The sequence below is a fragment of the Hetaerina americana genome, unplaced genomic scaffold (genome assembly GCF_022747635.1).
Source record: "Hetaerina americana unplaced genomic scaffold, ioHetAmer1.1.p SCAF_5, whole genome shotgun sequence".
Classification (NCBI taxonomy): Eukaryota; Metazoa; Arthropoda; class Insecta; order Odonata; family Calopterygidae; genus Hetaerina; species Hetaerina americana.
The window spans coordinates 65,787,908-65,805,439 of record NW_027287095.1 but is presented as its reverse complement, the minus strand read 5'-3'; the positions used below and the strand labels follow the sequence as shown (position 1 = coordinate 65,805,439).

The window sequence follows — 17,532 nt, the reverse complement described above, 5'->3', positions numbered from 1 at the left end:
GGAATCCACGGGCTCTAGACTGGCGTTATTGCACTGTCTCACACACAGTACGCCATGGCAATCCATTTGCGAGAGAGCCGAGACTAAATAATGGCCCCTTCGCAGTTTTATGAACGCCTGATTTTGGGAGGGTAATATGTCCATTTTAGTATCTCTTAGTGGCTTCGGAATGGAATGGGGATACATTTTTGGTAAATAAAACGTATTTGTACGATTAGAAGACGATGTTAGTAATGCCTTATATGTCAGGAAACTGGTACAATTTTAAATAGTGACTAGCTTTTTACAGAAGTTCTGGGTAACAACTTTTGTTCTTAAAACATTGGCGGCTGCGATAATATACAGTATGGCTATTTTATTCGATTGTGAAATTCAATTCATTACTGAAGAATATTTCTGAAATTTGAGAAGTCTCTCTCCTCAATCGCTGACTCACCCCTCAACGATTCGCAGGAAAAGGTCTTCTTTTTGAAACCATAGGCGAGAGTTCGGTTGCCGTACGTGGTTGCTGTATTTTTCTCACAACAGTGACTTTATTGATTAACTGTAAAGTCAGTGCGGGCCACCTCTGCATATAACATCCTCTCTCTGGTCTTGTTGTTTTCAAAAGATGTGTACATTCCTGTTTCAAGTAAGGAAAATAGGTTACGTGATCACCCATTTATGTAAAGTACTTTTCGCGATCATATTTTCGATCATCTCATATTCAATGCTCCTTACATCAGTCACGTTGCAATGAAATAACACGGTCCTTGGTGGTCATTGTGGAACTTTAAGGTCAATCCAAAGCTTATAAGTAGTGTATTTTTATGCTGAAGTTTTGACCCAATAACTAGCTATCTATATCCAGAGCTCTGATTCTGTTTGGGGCACGGGCATCATGCATTTTAACGAAAGCAAAATCTTAGATATCCTTCGGTTGGGTGGAGAAGATTATGGATGATTGTCGAGGAACTGGTGTCGAAACTTCCAGCCATTTCCACGGGACACGTGCTATTTCCCAAATCGTTCTCGAGTTTCCTAATACGCATTTCTGCGAGCTCAGGTGCTCTTTATCTAGAACAATATTCGAATCCATCAGCATTTTCCGGGTGTTAGTGGGACAGTCCGTTGCTGTTATTCAATCGATTCCTACTTAGCAATTCGATCAATTCACTTTGGTTGGCTGATAAATGGATTGCCTGTTTCCCTTCCACCAGACAATATGTAAATGTCTTGACTGTGACAACCTTTGGGGGTTCTTGATTGCGTCTGGAGAGTTGCAGTATTTCTACGTATTTCCTGTATGTTTCCCAAGGACGTTTTTGAGTTGTTCGCTATACTTGTTCGCAGTGTTCCTTTCTGTACGAGAGATATAATATTTTGTCGCTGTGCACATTTGTCTGTGGGTCTTTTATCTGCTGTATGAACCACTATCCACTCTCAGGGAAGAAGGCCAATCATTTCCTACTTTCTTATTATCTAACAGGTAATGTGACTATCCTGGAAGTCCTGGAATTTATTAAAGATGTAAATATACTGGAAATTTATATAATTAAACCAATCACGTGGCAGGCCATTTCCAATACTAAGGAATTCTAACTGTTGTAAATAAATGTTAAATTGATTGATGTAAAGGTTTTTATCTTATATTGCCGCCTGAAATAAAATAAACCCCAATAGAATGCTACTTTAGACTAAAAATATTCCACAGGGCAATTCTTGATTATGTCTGCTTCAAACGTTTCATTATTCAGTTTTGTCCTTAGTTTAAAAGAACCGTCGTTTCTGGTATATCCACATGCACATCTTCAAGAATAAATTAACAATTAGGTGAGGGAAAATCTTGGAAGAATACTCCTACTCAATCCTGTTGAATATTATTGAATAATCATTTGATATCATAGAAGCTGTGGGCTTTTTAGAGGAGGGTGTCAACATCTCGAAGCGCCGTCTAGAACGATTGATATTACGTTTATGACACGGAAAATTCCGAACTCTAGATCATTGACAAGAAATTCACCCTTCTTAATAGCATCCTTCTTAATAGCATTAATATAAATTTTGCTTTTACGAGTATGCTATTCGCATTCAGAGAATAATATGGATATATTGTGCAGCAAATATGGATATAAAAAATTATTTTTAACATAGTGTTTAATTCGCTGCAAATAACAGCTGTAAATTAGACTGCTGCCTCCATTGGTTTTATTCATGTTTATTGATTATTTATTTATTTTAAGTATTTATTGATTAAAGGTGTAAATTAATTTTATTCTACTTTTAAATATTTCATTTCAGTTCGATTGATGACCTTACGGAATCAAATGCGTGCAAACTTAAGCATTGATTATATTAAGGATACAAAAAAGTAAAATGGTTGCACAAAACCTTGAAAAACTAGTTTTAATCCTAGAAAATTTGAAATCAGAAACGCTCTAATTTCTGGCCATCTACGCATTCTGTGCTCGTACTTAATACTCTGATTAGCTAGTAAAAAGTGGAAGGTAATTCCATTCTTGGTTTAATTCAATTTTTGTTGTAATTCCATTCTTGATGTAATTCTATCATTGTTAATTGTGTTTAATTAAAATATTTATCGTACTCAGAAAATGAAGAGGGATTTTTTTTTATTCCTCCCTCGGATATTCATAAAAAATGGTAGTCCAAGGTTGGGAAATAATCCCCCTCGTGGAGCCGTGCCCTCCCGTCATACCCATCGCACAACTGTGAAACTTTAAGCCCACACACGCCTGGGGCCCTTCGAAAGAGCCTCCGCGTGCAGCTAATGCAGCTGATGCACTATTTCATCTACGTGGCCTCGCCGTTACGCTCAACTCCCGAATCCTCAGCCGATCTCCGTGTCGTACTTTTCCCCGGAAAACCCACCTTCGGCGAAGCGTATTTATAGGGAGATTTATTTGCATCCGTCGGATATTTATATACGAAATCGGACGCCACCCCAGAGGGTCGTCGGACGCCAGATTTTGGGAAACTTTGTTTTCCCATATCTTTCGTAAGGGTTTCTGTCCTACCCGTTTGCCTTGTCACGGGAAACAAAGCTCGCGGTCGTGCCAAAAAAAATTGAAATGTTCTCACATTTGGGTTTGAAAATGGCGAAAAACGACTGAGGATGCGAGAAAATGGTTTGAGGATGATGTTCTGAGTCATCTCCAGCCCTTGTTATCGCAGGCACCATCGCCTATTCCACGCCCCCGGTCGTTCTTCCCTCCGCCAAGTGCCCGAATTCAGGGTCGCACGTCGGAGCGGTGGCGTTTGTGTCGCACTAATATGTGTGTGCTCATTTTGATTGGGAGCTCGCTCGGAATGGTAAATAACCATTCGAGTTTATTTCCCTAAGACCGTGACAAATGCCATTAAAAATGTTGCCTCGATGATTATCGCCCCTCTTACGAAATCTGAAGCGATTAAATTCCTTTTAATTAGCTTGCGTGTACATTTTCCACTCTTGTTTGATAGGTACACCAAAATCATTCAGTGGTGATTGCGTTATGGCGGTCTCCCTGAAGGATATAATTCTATTTGCTGTTACTTTGTGTTCATGGAATGCGAAAGAGCATTCAGCGAAACAGCGCTGCAGCTATTGCACGTTTGAGGTAATCCTAAGCACTATCACTAATATGTACTTGGAATGGGAACGCCTTCCAACAAAGCACAGAGCTGTAGCTATAGCGCAAGCAAGCGATTTTAACTTCCCGGCGTGTCTGTATGGTATTAGGTCAACACTGTGATGCGGGAAATCCAAATAGTCAGGTGATCGGTTCATCATCGAAACTCAATCGCCATGGACCATCATGTGGCCTGGAATCGTTCTACCTATTTCGAAGGTTCTTGTTCATATTTTTAGTTTTCGTTTTACTTTCCAATTGAGAAAGCTATAAATAAATTACCCGTTAAGTAGAATTTCTACGGTAGATTTTTCATATCTTACATTGTGTCGAGTATCAAAATAATTGCTTACATTATCATCTATCAGGCCAAGGCCTCAGGATCGTCGAAACGCATAAAGAAATCCGTGGAGTTTCCGAGTCATCTCTTATGGGTGCTTATATGTGGTAATTCTATACGCCCCTAAGAGTCCCTCATCACTCAAAGAAATATTCTCGAGCACATGAATTTAGGGAGAGATGTCGGTCGTATGTCAAGTGTGTTCGGTGAGGACTATATAAGACTGCTGCCTGACTACGTTAAAATTCTGGATGGGAAATCAATGCCTTTTCTAGACGGCTGTTCCTCAAGAAAGGCAAGCTATGTTTGCCGAAGACAATCGCTCTATTGATTAGTCCATGTTACCAATCTCTTCGTTTTGGAAAGGTCAGCAAATGCCCTCCTGCTGTGGCCTTCTTAATGGATTCAACGTTCCGATTTCATTCTCGTGGACATATGTGGTATGAGGATAAAGGAACGGCTCTGATTGGAAGGAAGGAACTTCGGTCACTCGTGTCCGATTGGTGGGGTTAGCTTAGGTGTAGTTCCTGAACCATTCCAAGCCTATCAAGATTGATGAAGGAATTAAGGCATTAAAACAATTAGATATTGCTTTGGAATCGATGAAATATTGAAATTCGAATAAAAGGTTGCTTCTTCACTATCCACTTTTGAATGTTCACCATCCATAAATTTTATTTTTTTATTATATATATATATATATATATATATATATATATATATATATATATATATATATATATATATATATATAATGGGCTGACACTATAACACAAATAGAATAGAATAGCAGCATTTAAAAGGACACTCACACGGTAAATTGTTCGAGCTTTCGGCCCTCTCATAGGCCTTCTTTGAGTCTCACTTGAAGAAGGCCTCTGAGAGGGCTGAAAGCTCGAACAATTTACTGTGTTAGTGTCCTTTTCAATGTTGCTATTCTATTCTATTTGTGTTATATTGTGTCGGCCCATTATTGTGCCGCTCGTGTGAGTTTTTCCGTACAAACGATATATATATATATATATAACCTGCAAGCCACCGCCAGGGTGTATGGCAGAGGATGGATACACACCAGAATAATTTTACCCGAACATGACCCTACCGCGGTCGAACAATGATATTATGATCCCCTATCGTTCGTGGAAAAAATGACATCTTAAATCTATCTGTTCTACACTTAATAATCTCTCTAATTTTATTAGCATGATCTCTCCTACCGTAGTGCGATGGGGGGTAAATCCTTCTACACAAGCAATTTTTATGTTTAAGAGAAGTTGCCATAGTAATTTCCGCCAAACCACTGTTTTCACATTTGAACAGTGAGTTTTAATGAGATATTTAGGTCCACGTCGTTGGCATGAGGGGCATCCTACTTGCAAGCATATCAACTAATGGGAAATTGAATCCTTATTTGACATTTTCTCGTCATCACTTCAAGTCCAGTTCATAGAGAATAATAATTTTTCTGATAACTGTCTTTATAATTACTTTATTCGTGTGATATATTTTTGGCAGTCCCGCAGAAAACTTGGCTATTAAATGATGTTAAATTACATTTATTTTAAAGTCCCAACTTACAAGAGTTTACAAGAGAGAGAGCAACTAGGGCAGTAACGTGTATGAAATAATAATAAAGCATTAGCTATTCACATACAAGAATTTTTTTTATTTTAAAACATCGTGTAATATTATTATAAATCACTGGTTTTGGTATTCCACTTTTAAGGAGTCCCTTAAAAAATAGAAATCATTGTGACGGGATAAGTGGAAGAAAGGAGATGGAAGCACATCTGGCTGATATTATCCTGCAGAAGCCGTCCGCGGCCCCAGTAATGTACCTTCCTTCCGACAAGCAGTACTGGGAGTGTAGCATTCGCAGCTGTCTTTCCATTTAATTTTAATGGGAGATCCTCAAGCTGTGGTTTCTAAGTTCCGCTTGCTCACGATATTAAAGAAAAACGAGCCTTGCGAGAAGTGTCGCTGCATTAGAATTTTTTTTGTTCTCAATTGGTGCATCAGCGTAGCGTCAATTGACGCTACAAAAGGGCCGACACACTTGAATGACGGAAACGTTAAGCCCACGATCTCTCATTTTACTGCCATTTTGTGTTAGGAATTCAAAATGTGACATTAAACTCTAAAAAGAGTTATGCCGCTGCCATCTGTATCGGATGACCTGCTGGTCTTTTTTTTCCAAGTTCGATTTGATTTATGCAGTTTTTAATAGCTTTTTTGTCCTAATTTATCATTAAGTCACTAATTAGGCGGACATTGCTTAGGCAAAAAATGACGTAAGGTTCGCGAGAAGGCATAGAATGCTCTGGGCAAATGCATATTTTGGAAGGGCGTCCTAAAGTAATATGCAAAACCCGCTGAAGTTTTGGCCATTTTAATTTTTTTCACTTTGAATAGGTGTAATTTCTCTCAACGGCATCCCTACTTAAGACGTTCTGTAGTCAACCATGACCGTTTCATTTCATTTTGATCAGTAGTGGAATGTGTAGCTTTGGCTTGGATGATTCTTCGGTTCAGATTAACAATCCCGTCCAGTAAAATTCCTGCGACTACGGGATGAGTTCATGCACCGAATACTCAACTATTAGCTTAATGGTTAACTTATTTTTTTAAATTTAATTATATGCACCCTGCAAGTCACTGTCCGGGTGTGTGGCAGGGGGTTAATACACCCCAGAATAATTTTACCTGAACATGACCCTACCGCGGTCGAACAATGATATTATGATCCCCTATCGTTCGTGGAAAAAATGACATGTTAAATGTATCTATTCTACACTTAATAATCTCTCTAATTTTATTAGCATGATCTCTCCTACCGTAATACGATGGGGGCGATAAAGGATTTCCAACATCACTGCTAAATAGACATCCTTCTAATATATGCAAGAGCTTCAGTCTGTCATTTAACCTTCGCTTCTTGTGTGATTCCCTTCTAAATTTATCATAACAACATTTTACAAATTTAGGCCCTCCTGCTGCACGCCATCCAATGCGGCTTTTTTTGCTCATATAAGGATAATCACGAAGCATCGGTCACGATGAAGATAAAGTGCCTGCATTGTTGCGAGGGGAAATATATTGGCTTCCTAAAGCTTCTTCTACTGAAGAACCATGAAAACGAGAGTTTCCGCTTCGGGTTGACTGAAAATGTGTTCATTTTTGCTACAAGCAGTTTTCTGGGTCCATAGGTCCAACTATCATGTTAATATTTTTAAGGCTAAGGTACAATGTTGCCTATTGCTTAAGGTTTCGATTTTTCTCTCGTTTCATATTTTTATTTTGACTCTAGCACTTTTCGTCAAAACTCTTATTATTGACGTCTTCACTCGTGGATCCGTGTGGTAACTTAAATTGTAGACGAAGAAATCTGAGAAAATAGGGTTGAAAAATCTGCAAATAAGAAAAATCAGTTTTGTTTTGCGATATTTGGTTAAAGCGAACTGTACCCCACCTTAGCATTAACATATTTCAACAAAATGAAATGCTCGTATGTTGAGGCATTTCCATTGTTTAATCATGAATTACAACTGTCATTACTTCGGACAAAAATCTTAATTTTGCACGCAAGGTGGGAAAAAAGCCACATAGCCAGCAGTAGAGCCCCAAAGTTGTACTGCGCGATCACTCGTGTGACTTCCAATAAACAGTGTAGTATTCCTGTGGAGTCTCCCGGAGTAGGATTCCTGTTAAGTCCCTTGGGGCTATCTATTTACAGCCCCAGGAGGCCCGAGATGTTTGCGGTTTCGGCTGTTTACTCTTTGAACATCGTCCATAACGGAAATCATAATATCGAATTTAAAGACAATAAATGCAACCTAATAACAAAACTCCATGGGCGCGTACAATAGTTTGTTTTTGACGTGAGAATTATGCATAGCTCGAGGCTTTCATGCTTCCGTACACACAATTCACACTCATTAAATCCCCCCTGTCGTTTCACTATGGCCCAGTTTCACCCCGCCATCCATATTTAGCCGTGGAAGGTTGTGCCTGCTCCGGGAATCGAATTCCTGTCCGCCTCGTGAGAATTCGAGCACGCCCACCACTTATTTCCACCCTGTTGTTACTTGGGCGTTACGTTCTCTGCTCCGAGAATATTCCACCCTACGCGACGGTCCGGGCGGTGTCCGTCTTCCCCCACTTAGAGTTGCTTGGCCGTGAGCCATAGAGTCGGCGTCCTTAATCGCAAGCAATGCCCGCATTGCGATGCGTCCTCTCCTTTGTTTACTAGTTTTCGGCCTAATTCAAACTAATTTAATTACGTTCATGTAATTCTAAGAGGCTTTTTTCGAATTTATTTGGGGATTTTGATTCCGTGCTACGCGATTACAAAGTGTTTATAAATGTAGTATGCAACGAGGTCTCGATAACAATTTGTAATGAGCTTGTTTTCTGTTTACGTCTTCGTGAGGTACGGTTTCGCATTTGGCAAAGGTCTAAGCTCGACGTGAACTTAGAAAAGGAATTAGCTCCTTCATTGGATGGGTACTCTAAACAGCCTCCCATTCTCCTCCCTCGCCGTGCGCATCGGGGAATAAAATACCTGAGCAGTCGATTCTACCCCTTGAAATTCTCACGAATTTTGTGTTTTTTTTTTCGATTTTAAATGGATGACTCTTGACCAGGGAAACACTTATCATCGAATGAGCAGCACAATTACCCAGTCCAATTGCCAGTGGTTAATAGTGACAAAAATGAGGCCATACTTAAATTACTTTTTCCGATAATATTTTTCCGAGAAAAAAGAACGGGTTTGTTGGCAATTGAAGCAATCGCTTTTAAAACTGATTGAGTGTGAGATACCTCACAATCATGTTTTATGCTCCTAAAATTATTTCGATTAATTTATGACAATTTTCCTTTATAGGGTTGCCAGTTAAATTCATTGTGTATATATTATATGAATTAGAAACGTAATCTGTGGCATTGTTCAATCGAGTCGAAAATTTTTGGCTTCCTCTCCTTGTCACTTCGTTCATACCATTGTATCGGGGCTGGGCTCAAGGGGATCGTTCGTAAAATTATTTGTGGATGTGAAAGTTACTTTGCTGAGTAAAACTGTAAAAGTATGTCTGGCCGACTCGGTGGCTAACACCAATGGTAGACTATGTGCAGTTTACATGTCTAGTATGCTACTACAATCTAATAATTCACCGTTTTCTGGAAAAATGCTGAAAGTATGCAGAACATTTGGAAATTTCTAGAGATTGGTCAGAGTTTCACCACGGACTCTACTGTGTAAGAAATCATGAGATAGGATGGAGGCTTCCCTGCTTTCCGCATTTCTTTTCAGCATCAACATTTTCAATAATTAGGCCACAGGAGTGCAGGTGTAAACCAAAGGATACCTAAAAGTTTGAAATTGTAATTCCTATTAGGTCATGTAATTCCTGTAATTATGGCCGCTCTGTCAAAAGCTTGCAAAATTGGAGTCCAAACGCTTTTTCGCCGATTTTTCGCATGCTTTCTGTCTCTATTTGTCCGCTCCTTATTTCATCGTATTGGAATAAGTAATAGGAGCATTGGAATTCCGCTGCGTGCTCTCAGGACAATTTAAGAAGGCTCATCATTTATTTGAACTGGGTAAAAATGAAAATAACCCGTGCAAATATCGATTGCAGTTTATCCGCGCTAAATGTTCACCACCACGGGCAATGTATCTATGCATTTGAAAACAAGATATAACAATATATGTTCTAATCCTTAGTTATCCTCAGGCATTCTCTATATTCCGCAAATTACCGTATTTCGTCACATCGCTACGTTATCCACGGAGTGCAAATGATGGAACGCGGCGGCCGAAATTTGACGAGATGTGGAGCTTAGATTTCCTTTTGAAGAACTACGAAAAATAATTCATTTTTAATTAAATATTATTTCATTTTGTGAAGGATATTTCGTGGGAAATATTAATTTTCATGGTCTGCATGACGGCATGCACACCGAGAAATTGGTTTCGTATAATTCAGGAGAGTCGCTCGAACCTCACGTTCAAAAGTGTCAATATACGAGGGTGGTCTGAAAAGTTTCCGACCTAAGAAAGATGCAAGACACTTTTTCTGCAATTTCCTGAGGTCGGAAACTTTTCAGACCACCCGCGTACTTTTCAATTGCACATGAGTAGGATGGCTTTTGCTTCTCAGTGATCGATTCTTGCGGATTATTGCCTCGATCGTCATTAAAGAGTGCGGTAAACACCACGCCTTTGTTTCGTAAGTCCTCACAAATGATCCCAAAAACTTTTTAACATCATTTCTTACAACTTAGATAGTTATTGTGTGTAATTTTTAGGCACAAAGGATTGGATATTGCTATGACTGTATTTCTATTTCCTTACACTGCACCACTCTCTTGGCGGAGAGAACACTATTATTCTTACGAATATGCATCATATGGCGCTCTTCTGAAGACGTTTCCCATACTATTCTATCCTAAATGTGTTCAAACTTCTTCCTACTTTCATGTGTTCCGTACATACCTGACCTTATTTCCTGCACAGAAAAATAAATTTCCTACAATCGGATGAATCTTATCCAATTGCTTAGCCATGCTGAGGGTGTTGCTCTTCTCCCAAGTATCCTCCATGGGCATCTCTCTTCGAAGCGCTTCTTCGTTTGTTACTCATTCAATCCATTTTATTTTCAGCATTTTTCCATAGTTTAACGTTTCCATCGCCTTTGTCTTCTTTTCTCCGCTCCCCCTTCATCCAAATCTCGCTCCTCTAGAAAGCTGGACTTGGTACGTAAACTTACGAATCACGTCCTTATGTCTATGGTAGTAATTTGCCGTAATTAGTTGCTTCTAACGAATGAAAACCTTCTTCTGCCATTCCTATTCTGCGTATAATATCCCGCTTGCTTCTTTCATCATTAGTTCCTTGCTGCCTAATAGCAAAATTCTTCAACTTTTTCAGTTTGTCTTTTTTTTTGCCTTTCTGGGAGGTTTTCTTGCCTACTTCGACTGAAGACTTGTGGATCTCGATGTTGTACTTCTGTATTCCTTACTCTGCATTTGCTAGTATCCTCATGACGTCTTCTTTCTCCTATGCCATTATAGCTATGTCATTCGCAAGTCGCTGCATACTTATTCCTTCTCCTTACACCCCCTCATGTCTTTTCTTGATCTCATTAATTGCCTGCTTAATATACACATTAAATATCATTGGCGATTATGGGTAGCCCTGTCTTGTTCCGCTCTTTTTTTTAAGCGTCTTTCCTACTTTCACCGCATCTAATCACTATTGCTCAATCCTTATACAGAGCGTGTATCAATCTGCTTTGTAGTTCATACCAGTTTCCCTTCCTGAGTGGTTATCATCATATTCCACTCCACGTTATCAAAGGCTTTCTCCAGATAAAGGCATGTGATATATGTCGGTTAATCTTTCTCTACCCTCTTCTCTACGATGAGTCGGAGAGTACGAGAATAGGAATGGCCTCTTTTGTTCCTGTACTTTCTCCAATTCCAAATTGGTCCTCACTTGAATACTCTTCATCATACTTCACCACTTATGAGTGCATTATTTGTGCCTGAATCTTCGATGATTTTAATTGTTTCGAAGTTTACATTTCTGTGCTTTTTTCATCTTTTCTGTGTCTAGAAGATTACACGTGGGGCGCGAATGAAAAATGACGTAACTTTGTTGTTGTTGGCTTTTTTATGTTGCTTTTATTGTTAGTGTAAGTGCCAGATTTCACATGTCTCTTTGACGCAAACAGAGCGTGCAATTAAGCGAATCACAAAGCCTCGTAATTCAGGGTGTACCTCAGAGAGCGCAACATAGTACAAACATCGGATCCCATAGTAATCATGGCAACACCAGGCTAGGAAACAAGCTGAAATTCTTTCTCGTTTTCCAAGGCAGATACACAAATTTCAATGCAGCGTGGAAGAAAAAGAGATGAAAACAATCTTGTTGATAATAAAGCGTGCAAGAAGACGCGAAGGAAGAGGAAAATTCGGCTTCTACGAGAAAGAATTCCTCTCGGAGGGCGATCTTTTATTTAGAAATCACATGTCATTGTCATTGTGCGCTTAAATGAACGTGGAAATGGGCGCTAAGGGAAAAAGTGCTTCATTTAAAAGCGAAATTAGATTTATTACTTTTTTGGAATTGCACCAAACTATCACATAAGGAAAATTGGTAACTTTATTTATTTTCCGCTACCTCAACTCAGGACAACTGGATGATGTTCTATTATACTGCATCCTCCAGCATTTTGGCATGTGTTTTTGCACCTTTTAATTGCCTAATATTCTTCTGCAATAGCGCTAAATTACTCTTTGTTCCTTAGGTATGTAGCAAAAGGTGCGTAGATTGAGTTTGAAACGCCGAAGATTCGTGACGTAGATTCGAAAAAAATAATTATTTATGTAGCCTTAGCTTTTTTCTCCTGTAAAACTAGTAACTCTTCAGTAAAGCTTTCCTAATTCTGAAGTCCAGATCTTGCCGTTCTGATTCTTGTTTATACGTTGACGCCACCCTTGAGAAAATCATAATGCATTGCCTCAACCGAGTAGTGTATTTTAAATATAGAACGACCTTGGTTTTCTTTCGTGAAAAATATGCTGCTCATGTCCCACAACGGTTCACGCACACGTACGATTGGCTCTGAGTATCGGATAAGCGGTTATTCATACAGAAATTCCAGCCATAGTCAGAGGGTTGTTTGTTTAAGCATTCATGTGCACAGCACCGCCCATTGGCTTGAACCAGAGCTGTTTTTTTCCCGTTCGGTCTGTCGCCATTCAGGTTTATCGCTACAAGCAGGCTCCTCCCCTTTCGCTATCACCTTTATTTGCTCTCCTTCATAATGGTAGCCCCGATTTCAGTAGTTCGTCTTCAAATATATGGGCAAATATGCGGGGAGAAATGTTGCTCTTAGCTCAAATTTTAGTCACACTTTCAAAGGTATCATTTCTTTCCAATCGTGAAGGACTAATCCCCCCTATCTATCGATGGGAAATTTTTATTTTTATCATATTAAACGCAATACTTGTAATCCTTAATCCTTCGATATTATTGACGTGAGTTGTAGAATTAATATTAAAGTACGTGGTCAGCAAAAGTTAACATCCGTCACTGAAATCATCTTAATACTCCACAAGTTTTGGGAACTCGTGGTCTTGCTGATTCCCTCCCATTTCGGGATAAAGCATTTTTTCTGAGATTGCTTGGAAAAAGTACCATTACAAAAGAAATGTTTTCAGAATCAGTTTTATTGCGGGAAACTTTCGGATATGTATGCTAAATAGGCTAGAGAAAAGTGTAGAGGATAAGGGAAATCCATATTAAAGCCTGAGAATCAGGGAGATCAAATATCTTCGGAATGAAGTTTCCTCAAAAAAATCAAGAATGCATCCTATGCATTAAGTAACATTCGGTTGTATTATGTATTGATGAGAACATTTTGACACCGATTAATCATCGAAAATCTATACATGATTCCACTGGTTTCGAGTCACCAGTATAAAGATTTTGGTTTGAAATAATACACTATCAACGGAAAATGTATGGAACAATTATTAGTAATCGTGAATCCATTACTATAAAACGAGAAAATCTTGATTATTTTTTTCGTGAAAACGAATATAAGGGAAATTGCGTGAATCGGATGCAAGAAACAAAGAAAGCACTTACTTCGGGAAAAATTATCGAAGATGGGTGTCATATCGCTAAAACTATCATTACGTTAAGATTTTGTTAAATAATAAATGGGAATACCATAGTTGTTACTGAGGTGAGAAGTATTGAAATATTTAGAAATTATGAAAGTTAAATACTCAGCTCCGGTCGTGTTGTTTTAGCCCCGTAACATTTTAATGAAATAAGAGTACAGTGAATGTATAATTTCCGAGCTATCTATTTACTCATAGTTAGGTCTCACTTTTGTGAAAATTATTTGATGAGGGCTTTAAGAAATCACTAGAGTAAGCTTTGCTTTTTTATTAAATAAATAAATTGAGTATTATAATTTTTGGCTATGGCTATAATTTTTGGTTCCTGTCGTGTGGATTTTCAAAAAGGAATAAAATATCAGTTCAAAGGTTCTTATATTAGTGCAAACAAAAGTAAACTGATCATTTATTTTATTTTGTTTTGATGTGCGGTTTTGATGTGAATTTTCTTTCGTCTCTGGCTCGTCATGCATTAATTACTTTAGGCGATTTCTAATTTATTACCATCTTTGACAACAATGTTGTGCTATATTTGTATATATGTATACATATATACATGTGTGTGTGTGTGTATATATATGTGTGTGTGTGTGTGTGCGTGTGCGTGTGTGTGTGTGTGCGCGCGCGTGTGCGCGCGCGTGTGTGTGTGTGTGTGTGTGTGTGTATTATATGTGTGTGTGTTCATAATCTATCACTGCAGTAAAATTAGCAGTCGGCTCTCCTTAACCGAGCAAAGTTGGATTGTACAGGTATTAAATGCATTGAATCGTAGTCATCGGAGGCGCTTTGTGTTCTAACTCGAGGACAAACGTATCCGGCGGGCAAGAGAGGACGGTGTGCTCACGGTGCATCCATCCAACAGGCATTCGAGTGTATCCGCCGCCGGCGGTTGAGGAAGGACTGCGCGAGTGTGTGTGAAGTGCACGCCATTATCCTGCAGGGCTCGCAACCTACGCGTCAAATGTCTCCACGCCTCGTCCCACGCGCTTCGAAGCGCGGCATGGGGGGAATGGGGGGAGGCATGCGAGGAATTTAACTCAACGAATGAACTCGTACATCCGGCCACAATGTCTCGATGCCTCTCCTCCCGGTGTCCCAAAAAAAGAAAAAGGATTAAGGACAAACCCCATCCAACAATCGTTCTACTAAGAATTTAAGGTTTAATCTGTGTGGCGTTAGTGTCCACATCGTACGGTTCCATGTGGATACGGGAGGGGGCCTTGGGAGGCGTGGATGAGTGTACGCGTGGCCCTTAGACCCCAATTATGTCTCTGCCCAGATGTGGGTTTGCCAGATGGGGGATATGGAGGCCACGGCGAGTTTATAGGCCCAGTGGTCAGTAATTGCCTTGTAATTAATTATCCGAGCGAATTAAAACCACATGCTTTTTCCCTAGTCTTGGTTGCTACTTTCTTCGGTTCTCGGGTATAAAATTCCGGCAGGGATTTCCAAATGACTCTGATATATTCAAATTAATGATCCAGTAAGGGAAAGAGTAGTTTAATTCAATTTTTCTTTGATACGTGTCTCGACTGCGGGTTTGATAACTGGAATGGTGCTGTATTTTTAAAGTCGCTTCGTGTGTAATCCGTTGTATCTCCCCGTTCTGTTTGGCGTGGAGGCAAAACCGAAGTAGTCCTTTATTGCCCTAATTTGTGATTGTGTACGAGGGGTTATTTCGGTGGTTAACATTTAAGTTCGAATTTTCTCCATGGAGGCAGCTCTATATTTCATTACAATAGCATTTCTTTCTTAAGTTCTTTCTTAATGATACTTGGCAACACACCGTTTCGGCTGGCTTTATTACTTTAGTGATTGAGCTGATAACTTGTGAGTGATAGGCGAATCCCGTCAAGGATGCAGGTGCTATATGAGGTTTTCAAACTGAAATATTTATGCTATGAAAGAGATTCTAAGGCATCCCGTGACGTAAAATGCTCACCATGGTATTATAGTGTCGTTCGTGATTACTTCCTACGAAATATTGACATGTTACTCCATGTGATTTCTGTTGTTCGAAGGCATTCACCGTACTCTTTGTTATTTTCTTCCATTTCTTCTATAAAATAGACGAATATAGGAAAGAAGTGAAATTCTAAGTAAGTCACGTAGAACGTGATTCAGTTCACTCGAATATCTCTTTATATGCAGAAATTCAGTACCAAGTTCACCATTCCTCTTTGGCCTCTGTAGAATTGCACAATAACATTAAAACGCAATAATTATAAAATATGGAAGCATACAATTTATCCTCATGAAGTGAGATTTGAAGTCAAAGCAAGTTTCCTATGGATAAATAGGGTTTGTGCAGATTATAGCCGAATATTTTAGTTGCTTGGAGATATGCGCTAAAAGTAAGTATTGAAATAGATAGGAGTCCGGCGTGAAATTTTGAATCTGGTTTATAGCAGTCTTAAATTGCCAACGTGTGTAATTTATGATAATGAGTTTTATTTTGATTTAAATTTATTATTTCCTAGTGTTGGGAGTTACTCCAAAGATAGCACTTTGATTGGTCCCAAGAAATAAGGTTATTCTCAATCGCGGCCCGCGTTATAAAAATATTTTAGATAAATTTTTTTTCATTTGTCAGTGTACGTGTTTGTCCAGTTGACCGAAGTTAACTTCGGTTAACTGGAATGGTAAAATACGAGATTTACGAGGAAAATGCGAAACAATAAATGATCAAGCCATTCGTGCGGCTCGGAATATTGGGTCTTCACGTCAAATGAATTTTGCGAGGTGAATTTTCGAGTTTTGCCAAAACCGTTATTGTATCGCGGAACTATTTGCTTGCTGAAGGGTTATCTGATCTAAAATCTGTCTTCGATTATATTATTATATATTTTCATCAAAAAAGTCTATATAAAAGTTAACTGTCGCTGCAGTTCAATCACTCAAAATTTGCACTCTTAATTATATCCAAACATTTGATCAAGTTATAAGCATTAAGCTTCACGAACCAACTTGATACCATTGGCCCTCGGGACCGAAGTTCCTCCTCCCACGATGTATGCATCCTCGAAAGAGACAAAAGCAAGCGTAATTATTTCCTCTGGTGCAAATTGGAGTAGGTGCCTATATTTTACCCAGCTCAAATACTGGCTGGCCTTGCTAATGCTAATACAAGTGTGCTGGTGGAGCGAAACTTGGGAAGTTGGTCGGCGAGGCTAAGCGCGTTCTGTTGGAAACAGCTGCATCCGAACGGGCGTCCTTTTGTCGATTAATGAGCTCTCTTGAAGAGAATGATAACTTCTCGAGACATTTAAAACTCCTGATAGTGCCATCACTGTGGACCCACTCATTGCCTTTGTAGCAGGATTATTGACTACATTTTCGTCCCATAACAACCATTTTTCAATACCGATCCAGCCATAGATGTAACCTTCATGACTCTTAAAGAGGAAGTGTTCCCCTTACCTTGCATGCTAGGAGTTCTGAAATCAAATGGATAAGAATGGGGTAAATAGCAGATGGTGATTGAGACGTCCAGACTAAAGAAAGCCTCGCATCTATAAAAGGCATTGCACTGTATCAATCCATTCGCTATTACAATCCAATGTTTGAACGAAATTTGAGGTTATTTTTTGACCTTCGGCACAGCAATACGTATGTGAAACCACAACAAGGGTCACATTACTTCGTTAGGTTCAAAGTATATAGTTACGAGAGTGATAGCGTTTCACCTCACCCTGGGTGCTAAGGATGCGATCATATAGGATACTAACTATGACTAGTTTTCGGAAGCCCTTAAAATGCTCTACTTTGAATGATAAAGACCGATTGGCATATTACTCCTACTTTTCTTTAGTTAAGGTTCGTCTTTAAGGAAGTGGTTATGTTTCGCGACTTCTTAAAGAGCAGGGTGGTAATGAAATCGTCGTACGT

At 39.2% G+C, this 17,532-nt stretch overlaps 1 protein-coding gene across 1 annotated transcript in view; it reads left to right on the top strand.

Annotated features, from left to right (window-relative positions):
- BNIP3 (BCL2 interacting protein 3) overlaps window positions 1-17,532 on the top strand; it is a 72,498-nt gene that overhangs the window by 35,370 nt on the left and 19,596 nt on the right. The window lies entirely within an intron of this gene.